At 41.7% G+C, this 13,893-nt stretch overlaps 1 protein-coding gene across 13 annotated transcripts in view; it reads right to left on the bottom strand.

Annotated features, from left to right (window-relative positions):
• MCTP2 (multiple C2 and transmembrane domain containing 2) overlaps positions 1-13,468 on the bottom strand; it is a 264,268-nt gene extending 250,800 nt beyond the window's left edge. For 3 of the 13 annotated variants that reach the window (XM_037734928.1, XM_037734915.1, XM_037734891.1), the window contains exon 1: positions 13,172-13,468. The gene's annotated coding sequence lies outside the window, so the exon portion shown is untranslated. Of the gene's footprint in view, positions 1-11,842 lie in introns of all 13 variants that reach the window. The other 10 variants (XM_037734904.1, XM_037734894.1, XM_017518186.2 and 7 more) reach the window with 8 other exon arrangements.
• Between the last annotated feature and the right edge of the window lie 425 nt (positions 13,469-13,893).

The following is a 13,893-nucleotide window of genomic DNA, read 5'->3' as shown; positions in this document are numbered from 1 at the left end:
TACAAAGGTTTTTTAAATATAAATTATAGAACACTTCCTACACTCATGTGAAGCATAGTTCATTTAATGAATATATTTCTCAACTTGTCTGGGACGCATTAACGTTACATTTGTCCAGATCATGGGAGTTTCCGTCTCAAAATATTCAAAGGAGTTACTCGCGATCAAAGATGGAAGTCAGCACACATTAGTATTTCTAAGGCATTCCATTATAGTAGCATCTCTCAAATGAAAAGGTAAAGAACACTTATCAATATTAAAACCATCATCTTTTAAAAAGGTTAAATCGATTTTCCTCCACCACTCGGATTCCATCAATGCCAGTGTCAGTGCGATGAAGTGGACATTATCATGTAACAGCTTAAATTGATAACTCCCAAATGAACTTTCCCTAGTTTTCTATCATTTCTCAGTCTGTGCATTTTGCAACCTATTTCATAGAGCTTCAGCTAGAACAAAGGCTTAGAATGATTCAAAACATCCCAACCCATCTTCCCACTAAGCTAAAATGCTGCAAATGAGTTTTTAAATATGAAACAATTATTCGGTTCCATTAAGGGAGGTAAACATGACACATTATAGGGCATTAAAATTAAATGAGTCTCTCCACCATCAATATTACCAAACAACAAGAGCATCGGCCACTGCAGCTACTCCTTAAAGGGAGCCTATGATGCCTCAGGCATCAGGTACTAAGCACTCATAAGGATTATAGGATGGGTACTATCAGAAGCCTCATTTCACTGATGAATAAACCGAGGCACAGAAAGCTTAAGTAACTTTCCCAATGACACAGAGTTACTACACAGTAGAGCTAAGATTCAGGCCCATCAGCCCAGCTCCACATGCTTGACCTTGAAGCCACCTGTCCTTCAGTCTCTGACACCTCATTTCCTGTGGGTGACTGTTTCTGTGTCCATTCCAAATAGATAGAGCTTTGCAAAGGGTCGTACAGCAAAGTTCCAAGAGGCTACACAATGTGAGAGGAACAGAGATAACAGTGACGATCTCTTCGCCTCAAGCTCACCAAGCCTTTGATAGCCAGTCCCTCCCATTCTTCCAGACTCAAGTCACATTTCCCCTCCCCACTCTCAGCCTACACAGACCTTGTCTGCCTTTAAAATCCTCTCTGCTCCCAAGAGGTTACCACTAATAATCTTTTCATGAAGATGAAGCTCGACACTCCAAGAAGACAAGTTTTTGAAACTAGGAATCATTTCCTTTTGCTCTTTTGCCCCATTTAAATGTGAAACCATAGCTAATCAATATTTTTGGCTGGGTGGCGAGGGGAGCAATCAGAAATGGAGGTATGTGCTCCAATGATGCCACTGATTATGTTTCACTTTCCAAAGCCTTCAAAGGTACTCTTGACTATATATATATATATATATATATATGCACACACACGTGTATATACATATACATATATATATGTGTGTATATATATACACATATATATATATGTGTGTATATATATATATGAGAAACACTGTCAGCTAACCCCAGAAGTGGTCAGACTTTCATCAAATTATACTGTCATTACCAAGAAACCTCTAAACCCAGCACTGCCAATATGATATGTGCATGTCCACTACTCACTTTCTGACCTCAAAACTTAGTTAAAAATGCAAAAGAAGGCCGGGCGCGGTGGCTCAAGCCTGTAATCCCAGCACTCTGGGAGGCCGAGGCGGGTGGATCACGAGGTCAAGAGATCGAGACCATCCTGGTCAACATGGTGAAACCCCGTCTCTACTAAAACTACAAAAAAATTAGCTGGGCATGGTGGCATGTGCCTGTAGTCCCAGCTACTCAGGAGGCTGAGGCAGGAGAATTGCTTGAACCCAGGAGGCGGAGGTTGCGGTGAGCCGAGATCGCGCCATTGCACTCCAGCCTGGGTAACAAGAGCGAAACTCCGTCTCCAAAAAAAAAAAAAAAAAAAAATGCAAAAGAAACAATCTTAAAAATGAAAATAAAAATCTAAAGTTAAAAAAACTTTCAATATCTAATATCTCATCTCTAAAAATAACAGCCTCAAATTAGGTAAATAGACTGGATTTTTTAAAGTTGTTACTGGCACAAAAATGTGCCTCTTGTTTTTTTTCTTTTAATACTGTAATTTAGAATCAGGTCCTGCCATGCTTTCTCAGCCTTATCCTGGTTAGAAGGCAATGTAGAACAAAACCTCAACAGTGCACAGATGTCTGATCGCTGGGAAAGCTGCCATAACATCGCAGGCACACACTTACCCAAACCTCTGTAGATTTGCTTATTATGAAGAATCCAGACTCCCTCTTTTCCTTGAATAATAGAAATTTATGAAGTATCTATTATGTGCAAGGCAGTCTACATGTATTTTTACTAACATCCACAGGCATCCCAAAGTATTTTCATCTCCATCTTACAAATGAGAAACCTGAGTTCCAGAGATGTCAAAGTCCTACAGCTAATATATGGCAGAACTAATATTTAAACCAGGGTTTGTCTGAATTCAAAACCTAGACTTTCCCCAGTAACAAGGTGGTTTGAGGGAGCCATAGTGTAGGCCTTCATAACTTGCTCACTGAGGTAGAAGTTTGTGTGTTTGTTTGAGACTGAGTCACACTCTATCGCCCAAGCTGGAGCGCAGTGGCTCACTGCAACCTCCACCTTCCGGATTCAAGCAATTCTCATGCCTTAACCTCCTGAGTAGCTAGGATTACAGGCGCACAGCACCGTGCCCAGCTAATTTCTGTATTTTTAGTAGAGATGGGGTCACCATGGAGGCCAGGCTGGTCTTGAACTCCTGACCTCAGATGACTGGGATAGAAGTTTTTTAAGAGGTCCCACTCTGCGCCTACCTCATCAGAAGTGGCCTCCAGGAAAGTTTGTTGAATGGAGAGAATAACTTGGAACCTCTTCTCTCCTTAATCATTTCAACAGCCATACGCTGTAGTTCTAATTCTCCTGATCTCAAATAAAGAAGCTGCCTAATAAAATCTGATGATAAATGCCAGACGTTTAAAAAACTATAAAATATTAAACAAATTCAAAGTCTGTTTAATATTCTCAGGTCCAAGGATAATTTTTTTAAATGACATTTTAAAGACAAAAATAAAAAGCCTTATTATCTTGCCACTGAATTAAACCTGGTAACTTTTTTTTTTTTTAAGGTGGGTATGCCTTAGGAAACTGTAATTGTACCTAGAGGCACAGAATGAAAAGTGACTTAGCTCAAACTAGGCCATCTCCACAAACGAACCACTAATAAGTTTCTAGCACTCATTTCCAGAAAAAAAAAAAAAAAAAAAAAAAAAAAATTGACAGGCAAGAGCTGGTTTTCTGATTGGAAACATTTAGAATGTTACCACAAACCATGGCAACAACCAAAATTGCACAAACAAGACATCCAGATTGGTCAGCAAAATTTACACTAGAAAATAGGTGAAACAAAAATATAAAATGACCATTCCTAACATATGATACAAGGACTGGCTTCTCATTGGAATGAAAATAAACAACACTGATGAGTGTTCTCAAAAGCACATGAGGCTGGGCCTGGGACATCAGATCATAGAGTGCCAGCGGGTATTAGTTACATTCTCCCACCACTTTCCACTACCACTCACACCAGCTTCAGCATCTGCTGTCACATCCTAGAAAGGCCACAGACTCTACACAAAACTAAAGGAGAGTCCCCAGGAGAGATCTCAGAAGCTCTGCTGGGGATAAGTGGAGTATTCAGAGAAGTAACCCCAGCTTCTCCAAGACCACGATAACTAAAACATCCACCACGTTTGTATACTCTGGATCCTGAAAACATCTTATTTGATAAGTCTGTCCTCGTGCTAATAATAAACACACCCAAAAAAGTACCTTGATCTAATTAATAGCACCACAAGGATTTTTTCTGGGTTTTGAAATACCAACATCTGAATATATTTAAAAGTTTACATCATTTAAAAACATAAAAACACAATGAAGTTGTTCTGACATGAAGACATGGGAATTAAGTGTAGTAATATGTAGATGTGATTGCTAGCTTTGTTACACAAATCTAACAATCACGTTTACAGCATCACTTGGATCAGATAAAGACATTTCCAGATTACCCAGCTTCATATATACACAGTCATCTGGCAGGAAATTGCTCTAAAATGACATTTATCAAGACCATGCTGCGTTTATCTCCACAACAGGGTTTAGCAGGATTCCAGGGCTACATGGATGTGGATTTAAAGCCTCGCCTGTCATGAAGGATTTCACCTTTGCATTGAGACTGGGAATGCAAAGAACGGCTCAAACTCAGAAGGTAGAGGAATTTCTGAAATCTTAGTTGGAATAGGTCTTGGAACCCCTCAAGTCTTGTGGTGAAATAATTGCCCTGGGATGCAAAACAGAGTGCAACGGTTGAAATGGTTGAAACAGCACTAGATCAAATAACAGGGGTGGAAAGTAAAAAGAAATACATAGGCCTGATATCCAACTGGTTGGGTGACCTTGTGCAAGTTATAGATTTCTGAGCCTCAGTGTTCCCTTTGGTAAAATGGATGTGATTCGTAACTAGTAGGCTTCCTAAGAGGATTAGCATGACTAAGGTAATGCTACCACTGCGTAGAGGCTCAGGAATACCGGTAGCTGGCACACAAAATAAAATACACAGCAGCTAAATCTGTGGGTCCTGTAAACTAGGAAAAGCAAAAACTTCTACTAAAAAAAAAGAAGAAAAAAACTACCAATGAAAAGGCACAGCCTGACAACTGAACACAAAAACTAAACAATAGAGTAATAACTCCTGATCTTGGGCTCATAGTGAGAATACTAGAAATTGACACATGGCTTTCGAAAGGAAGTTGGAGGAAGTGGTTAATAAAAGGGCCAAATGCCAATTTGTTGCTACTGAATAGGGCCACACCTATCTGATCAAACATTATTTGAGGGCACATAAATAGTTCATGACATTTAAAAACAATTCACCACATATTTTCCAAGCCCCAAGCCCCACCATGTCTTTTGGTTCAAATGTTAACAGAGAAAACTTCTGAAAACCTTCTTTCTCATTCTTTGCCAAAGCTGCATGTCTGTGCCAGCTCACATGAGGCTTAAGGGAGTGAAAGAAATGTCAGATAAATTCTACCTGTTTAGACAGGCCTAAAACGCTGAAGGCAATTTTTGCCAAGGACTCCTACAGAATTCAAAACAGCACAATGTCAGAAAAAGTAGATAAAAAACATACCAAAGAGGAGATAAGGAAGACAGGGGAGGGAACTTAGGTAAGTAAAGACTGAAAGGAGCTGGAGAACATTAATTGTTGGGCCTATTTCAACAACAAACAAGAAGCCTTCAAGGGAAGCATTGTCACTGTAGGACAAGGAACTCAGGACAGATTCTACCAGACAGATGTTTCACCCATTGACCCAGTGAAAACACTAATCAAGCCTGCAGCACTCCTGGGCCTCAGATTATTCATGAAAGGGCAACTGGAGATGGAACAGCTGAGCCAGGTCATTTCCAGACTGTAAACCGAGGAAGCTAAGCACAGAGAGACAGATAGATCCTTTACATTAAGCCAGATTATTATAGCAATAATGGTTATCGTGGTCCAAGAAATAGAATGTTCTTTTTTGATGGAAAGTTAAAAAAAAAAAAAAAAAAAAAACACAGGCTTGATTTCCAACCAGTTGGGTGACAGTGCAAGTTATAAAGTTATAAGTTTCCATATGAATGGTATAAGTTACCATATGATGGTAATATTATCCAAGTTCTCAGACTAAATCCAAATACATTTCATAATGCTAAAAGTAGTTCCCTAACCATCACCTTAAAGAAAGTAATTATTACACAATCATTTTTGTTTTTGATTTTGGGGTTTGTTTTTAATTTTGGTGGTTTTGTTTTTAGGTTTCCTTGTGTTTTTGTTTTTTTGCACTGTCAACTCCACTGCAACTGGGATTCTTCAAAACACTTCACAGAACATAGGCATGGTTACACAGAGAGGTTTAATACTTTCTTTTTAGTTTTTCCCCATCAGGTTGCAGATCTCTCATGATTATTCCCACTTACTAACAACTTTTCATTAACAGAGCTTATTTTCAGTTCCTCAAAGGCATCCATCCATTGATTTCTCAAAACATGAACTCTGTGCTTCTCCATCTCCTTCCTGCCAGGCCTAGGTGGTGCTGCCTCTCTGGAAGTGGCCTTTACCACCTGTTCTCATAGCACCCTGTCCCTCACCCTTAACAAACAGCACACTTCTTTGTAATCACTTGTGAAATGGTCTGGCCTCCCCTCTAAACTGTAAGCTCTGAAGAAATGGGGATCTATTTGTTTTATTCACAACTAAAATTTCAGCACATGGCATGTATAGCGCATGTTCAGTGAATAGTCTGTGGATAAAAGAGTATCATTTTTCCCTTCTAGCTACTTTTTAGCACATATTTTTAAAAAGCCTTCTACTTGGACCACCTAAGAAAACCTATCTATTCTATATAAAAACTAATATTCTCACATCTGCTCCAAACCAGCACTAGCCAATCTATACAATATACAAAATGATACGATTCATTTGTGATATATGATATACATAAATTAAAACTATGTGTTTTTATAACAGAAAATAACAAGTTAAAAGGATATATGATGAAGGCTTTACCTCATAAAAATTATATGGGCTCAAATTCTGAACATTAGCTTTCAACAACCTCCTTGTTCACTCCTCACTCCACTGTGTCAAAGGAGTCAAACTCTAAAATATTTTAAGAGATTTATTCTGAGCCAAATATGAGTGTCCATGGCCCATGACACAGCTCTCAGGAGGTCCTGAGAACATATGCCCAAGATGGTTGAGGTACGGCCCAGTTTTACATATTTTAGGAAGGCATAAGACACCAATCAAATACAGTTAAGCAATACATTGGTTTGGTTCAGAAAGGCAGGACAACTCAAAGCAGGCAGGGAGGTTTCCAGGCTATAGATCAATGTAAACATTTTCTAATTGACAATTGGTTGAGTTTGTCTAAAGACCTGGGATCAATAGAAAGGAAATGTTCAGGCTAAGATAAAAAAAAAAACTGTGAATACTTATAGTGGCTGCACTTAGAGATAATAGATGACCAATATTTCCTATTCAGGCCTTAAAAGGTGCTAGACTCTTACTTAATCTCTTCAGGATAGGGAGGGCATGGAAGAAAAAGATCTAGCTATGTTAATAGAGAATTTTTACAGATGCCCTTGTCTCCCCATAAGGGACAGCTTTGCAGGACCATTTCTAAATATGTCAAAGAAACATGATTTTGGGGTAAAATATTTCTACTTCTTTGTCATGTAATGTCATACAAGACTCAGGTTGGAAAGTAAGTCATAATATACATGGTTAAATAAAACTCATCTGATAAGAATGTATAGTTTATAGGGCATGACCCCTTAGACCCTTTAGATAGGAATTTGGGCAAGATAAAATCAGAGTTTAGTCCTATCCTCAACTGCTTTCAAAGGCTCTTGTTTGCTCTTCCTCCCACCAACCAGACTCCAGGCTCAAATATATCAAAGGCCAAGGGAGTGGAGAATTCATCTCTACCTCTAAAGAATGAAGCCAGTCTATTGAATTATTCAGTTGTGATAGCAACTGCATTATTCAATCAGTTGATAATTAGTCAATTATTCAATTACCATCCAAAGACTAGTTCTTTCCAATCTCTATACTGACAACCTCTTTTCTGGAGTGCAGACCTTTATCCTATCCAATTATCCACCTAAAATCTCTACCTTGGTGTCATCCACACATTTCAGACTCAGTGTCCATAAAGGTCATCATTCTCTGAACAGAGGCTTCTCCTCCTCCAATACTCATTTATGTTATTGGCACCAAGCCAGCATTCCAAGGCTCAAACCTGATCCTCAGGCGCAGCACCTCCCTCTTTCTCATCACCCATCTCCACCTGGTCACCTGTGTAATCTTCCTAATTACCGCTCAAATCCCACCACACCTCCACTTCCTTAAGGCCTTAATCAAGCCCAATAACCTACCTCCCTCCTGACCTACAATAACTTCTTAGCACCTTTCCTGCTGACTCACTGCCAGAGGGAGAGCATCCATGCTGTTCTCCCACAACACTGCACTACAAGGACTTCTATTCTAGTCCATGGGGATCATGTCTGTTTTAGTCACACCGTATCTCTTCTGGGGCCTAACATAATATTTAGCACAACGTAGGCAGGCAATCAGTGACCGCCTGAATGAATGAATGAATGCATGCATGCATAGATAAGACAGCTGGCATTCTCAGAATTAGATGCTGCTGCCTACCATAAACTCAAATTAAGGTTTGCCTAAACATTTTTTTCCAGAGGGGAAGTAAATGCACAGCAACCTTAGGTTTACAGCCAAGAGCAAACCATCAATCTATGTACTCACACACACATCCATGTCAATATATTCTTACTCATACTGCTTGACACCATGAGGTTATTTTGCAAAACAAGAACACACACACACAGAGAGAGAGAAGAAAAATCATAGGCAACTTTTTTTTTTTACTTGGAAAAAAACAACCATAATAGAACAAGGCACAGCTCTTCTGAATACCTTCCAAGACATAATGAACAAACACAACATCACCTTCAAGTCCTCTGTGGCCTGGGGAGGGGTTTGGCCTCTAGGAGACAGGCCTCTATCTAATAATCAGATCAAATCCCAGCATTCCTAAGCAAGGCCACCTTCCATAATCACCAGCGTCACTCTCCGTTGAATAATCCATATGGGCCCTTAATGGTATTTCCATGCGATGTAACCATTCATATGGAATCATGTCCATTCACTCATAAAGTTTTAAAAATTTGCACTAGGAATGACAGTAACATTCCTCCTTCCTAGTTTAGGAATTTATCTCTAATAAAAAATTTCTTAACCACAGTAGCCAGTAAGTGACTAGGATTGTTCCATACATGCATCCCAAGCGATCCCAAGCCTGCCTTCCAGACTTCTTGCCAAATGCCAACACACAACAGTGGCATCAGTCAGAATTCTCCCAGGCAAGACACAAGAGAAGGTAGGTTCTAACACCAGACAGCCTGTGCTTGAATCCTGGCTGAACCACTTTCCATTTGTGTGACTATGGATAATTTCCTATCTCTCTCTTTCAGTTTTCTCACAGTTAAGTCCGGTGATTGTAGCCCTGTCTTATCCAGGGTTTGTGATGAAAATTTAGAGTTAATGTTTCTTAGCAAAATGCCTGGCACAACCTGAGTGCTCAATAAATGTTAGTGATAGTAATACAAATTACTATATTATAACACTAATATATTAGTATTAATTTCAATCCCCTCCTGGTGAGCTCAATAAGGGATTCCATGCCCTATCTGTTCTTTTATATATTAAGACCAGTGGTTCTCAAATTTTAGCATATACCAGAATCATCTGGAGGGCTTCTTAAAACACAGATTACTTTGCTCTAGAGGCAGAGCTCCTAATGTGGGGTGCCTGAGAACACGCATTTCTAACAAGTTAATCTCAGGTGTGCAGGTGCTGCTGGACTGGAAGGATATGCTAAGAAACACTGACTAAAGGACATCACGGCATCAGTGGAGGAGAATGCATGGGTCCAAACCACCAGGGTTTTTTTTTTTTTTTTTTTTTTTTTTTTTTTTTTTTCTGAAACAGAGTTTTGCTTTGTCACCCAGGCTGGAATGCAATGGTGTGATCTCGACTCACTGCAACCTCCGCTTCCCAGGTGCTAGCGATTCTCCTGCCTCAGCCTCCCAAGTAGCTGGGATTACAGGTGCTGCCACCACATCCAGCTATTTTTTTTAATTTTTAGTAGCAATGGGGTTTTGCCATGTTGGCCAAGCTGGTCTCAAATTCCTGACTTCAGATGATCCACCCCACTCAGCCTCACAAAGTGCCGGGATACAGGCATGAGCCACCTTGCCCAGCTACCACCAGGGCTTTTAATGGGTCTCTGCTCACTTAGAATGATCTTCTTGGACTCCATCTCAGTAACTCTAAACTCAGCTGAAGCATCAGAAGCCCTCCAGGGCTCCCATGGCATCTCTATGCAATCCTATAACAATGTACTGTGATCAGTGAAATCAGCTCCATGAGACAGGGAGTTCCCAACAATCAGAACCTCACCTGACTCAGGACTTGGGACATCAGAAAATTCCCAATAAATGGTGACTGATAGATTGTTAGAAAAGTTAATGGCCAAAGGCATCCCTGAGAAACCAACCAACCTGGAAAGTCTGGAAGACAAGCTCTCAGAATTGTTTATTGGACATGAGTGTCCAGAGTGTCTCTGCCATCCCATCCAGCTGTCTCTTCTCTGCTCATGGGAGCATGAGTCCTTTGCCTTTAACTACAACTTTCCCTCTCACTCTTTGAGGTAACAGAGCTTCATCTTTGGGCCTCTCACTAGCAGGGGCCCCCATGGGTGTGACAAGCTGCTGGGAGATGCTGAGTGTTCTCAGAGAGGGGAAGCCAGGCTGCAGTCAGCATGCCTGTCTTTGTAAGCATCTCTGGTAAACTGCTCAAAACCTCCACAGAAACAGGCAGAAATCTCCAGCCAACTGTCATCATCTCTTTTTCTCATTTTAAACACATATTCATTTTCACACCTAATTTTGTATTAATTTTCTTAAAGAGGGTCTCCAAATTGTGTACCTTTCAGGCCTCACAAAACTTGGATCTGCACCTGCTTCACAATCCCTATATACTCTGCTCCTTCATCACAGGCCCTGGCTCCCCGTGAGAACCTTACCAAGTCAGGCCCACTTTTAAAATACCTCCTAGGAAGGATTTAACGCCTCTTCTCCTAAAGAGAAGTTTAAGGTGTCTCATTAGTTTCACCACTAGGTGAAGACAGAAAAAAAAAAAAAAAAAAAATCTGTGCCAAGATTGATAGAGGCAAAACATTCTACCTGATCCTCCCATCACAGGCAAAGCCTTTTCTCAACAGTTAACTGGCAACATTTCAAGGGAATTTAAATATAAAACGCCTTCCATTTGTGTGTAATTACCAACAATTACAAGAAAAGTCTTAACAAAGCAAGTGTTCTCCATGACAAGATACATTATTTGAATTCAGAGAACTATTTTCACTCACTTTCCATTCTCCACAGTATAATTGTAATTTAAAAATTACTTTTCTAGTTTACATGCACTTAAATTAACAGTTGAGTTGTTATAAATCCTTTACTCAAAAGTCAAATAAGGAACGTGATTCTTCACCAGATCACCACATTGTAGTACTCCACACTTCTGGAAAAAAGGTTTAATGAAAAATATACATAGTTTTTTAAAAATAAATATATTTGTGTGTGACCACAGATTTGCACAAAGTTCTTTCCAGGTGACAACAGAGACCTCTAATCATCTTGTAGTTATGAGGAGAAATCAAGCTGGAATTGATTTCAAAGCCTGCCCAGCTGAGAAACTCACCTCCACAGGAGTCCGTATTAAAGTACATGAATAACATAAAAATTAGCTGTTCCTTCCATGTGTAACACAGAGAGAATACATATGCAGTTTTATTAATTGGCCCTGTTGGGCTATATCAGGCCTTTCAAAATATGTTAGGTAAGACACATAATAAATTTTATCTTTTAAAAGTAGCTGTTCATCTACTTGTCACAGGTAGGTCATAGTTTAACCACACAAGTGCAATGAAAACAGTCCTCACTTTATTCCTGAGGACTACTTTAACTCGATGAATCCCCAGGGGATAGGGTCTATGAACATAAACTTGAATTCTAATGTCCATTAAATCTGTCAGAGTTACACTCTCCATCTTAGAGACAGCATGAAATAGTGAAAAAGTATGCGTTCTGCACACAGAAATAGCCACATGCAATTTCCAAATTCATCACTGACCTTGTACAAATGACTGGACTCCTCTCTGCCTCAGTGTTCCTCATCTGTACAGGGGAAGAAAATCTACTTTGTATATTTTATAGACAAGATAAAGTGTCTAACATGGTGCTTGACACAACGTTAATTCTTAATCATCTTATTTTAAGCATGGTTTTGATCATTCTTACTGCTTTGGAATGACTGATCAGGCTAATGGCAGATATTCTTCAACGATTTACATCCTTCCTGCATTTAAATACTTACAACCAGCGATTAAACAGGTGCTGCTGAGGCAAAGCGCAGCGCCCTTGGTCTCTTTCTAAACACCCACCTGTGAGGAGTAAGTGTTCTAAAATTCCCCTTTGTATTATCAACACCTGTGCTACCCAACGGGGCATAGGTTTGTCCTAATTTAACAGGCATACAACAAATATTTGTTGAATTGAAACTTTGCTGATTCAAACAAAAAATGAATGCTAATGGGAATCATAATCCATAGAAATCCCTCAATAAGTGGCGTCTGAATTCTGTGCGTCCTGAAGCAGGTGTTCTAACGTCTCACAGTTCACTGAGAAGCTGCTTGGTACCTCAAGTGTTTACACCCTTGTACCTTCCAGACGAGGCTCACGTAAGCATCTAGAGGAGGCTGAAACCCTCTGCATCGCACAGAAGTTCATTCAGGTCCGAGGAAAAACCTCTTTGTTGGCAACCCAAACACTTTTTAAAAAGCCGTCAGCTCACCATTTGCTTAAGAAACGTACAGTGCACTAAGGAACTAATTGCGGAAACTAATCGCCTCTCAAGTTCACCACCACTATCACCGTCTTTATTTTTAACTTACTTATTCTTAGTGGGATTGAGACACTGTTACCTACGCAATTATCCCAAGGATTTCTGCTCTTGGGTCGCTGAGCAAATGTCAGCGCAAAGAATGAAAGTTGAACCTCCGGGTCTGTACAAAGAAAGCGTGTCAAAGCCCACCCAGCTGAGGAACTGACCTCTGCAGTGGGAGTCCGGGTTGTGGCGGTGACTAACTCCGGAGCGCCCCGGGGAGACCGAATGTGTGGCCTTTAAAATGCAAAGAAATCCGGGGGCAGGATGCCCTCCCCTAGTGCGCTTTCCCGTGCGCCACGCCTGGATTTCTGCCTCCAGTCCTCAGGACACCTTTCTGATCTCTGAACCAGCAAGCAGCTCCGGGGTAGTGGCTCTACTGAATTCTCATGCTGGACCCCGCAGGCCCCCAACTCCCAGCTTTGGTTGCGAGAAGACGCCCACCCCCAGGAAAGAGCAGGCGGCGACTCTGCTGCCCGGCCCACGCGCGCTGCCAGGTGAACCTGGCGCCGCCCTCACCTGTGCGAGGCCGCGTTCGGGGGCTGCAGAGCGGGGCCAGCGCGCGCTCCTCACCTGCAAGGGACCCGCCGTCGCCGCTCGGGAGCACAGGGAGCAACCCTGACGCGGCGGGGGCGGAGGCATCACCGAGGGCCTCCGGACTTCCTCGGCCCCCACCACGCCCTGGCGAGCCCCGCCTTCAAGGGGAGGAGGCGGCCGCGCGTCACCTTTGAGCAGCCTCCGACCCCAGCGCGCGCGCTGCAGCAGGGAGTTGCAAGGAGGCGAGGTGCTTGGCGCTGGGCACTGGCGGGCCGTATAGAAGGCGGTGGCTTGTAACTCATTAGTCTGGGTTAGCTCACAGGAAGAGGAAGATGTGTCCAAACAGTCCGGAGTGAGGAAATAGGACAAGGATGAGCTTGCAAACTCATTAAGTCATAATAAGCCGTCTTCGCGGATAATCACAAGGCTCTCTTAGTTCCTGTGGGTCCCTGATAGATATCTGGGAAGACTGCAGCCTCCCTTTGTAACGCCCTGATCCTGGGAAGAGGCACCCGAGCCAGGCAGCCTGTTAAACCTGTGCCACGTGTGCCTGACTGTGGGTGGAACGTGGCCGCCCAGATCCACAGAACTGTTTCCTGAGCCTCCGAGCCTCATCTATGAGCTAAGGCCGGCGTGCTGCTCAACTGGCCGTCCGAGTCCCGAGTACTCAGCAGAGACCCCTAATGACCGTCCCGCGCGATTGT

The sequence above is a fragment of the Cebus imitator genome, unplaced genomic scaffold, assembly GCF_001604975.1.
Source record: "Cebus imitator isolate Cc_AM_T3 unplaced genomic scaffold, Cebus_imitator-1.0 Scaffold19, whole genome shotgun sequence".
Taxonomy (NCBI): Eukaryota; Metazoa; Chordata; class Mammalia; order Primates; family Cebidae; genus Cebus; species Cebus imitator.
This window is presented reverse-complemented; position numbering and strand designations above follow the sequence as displayed.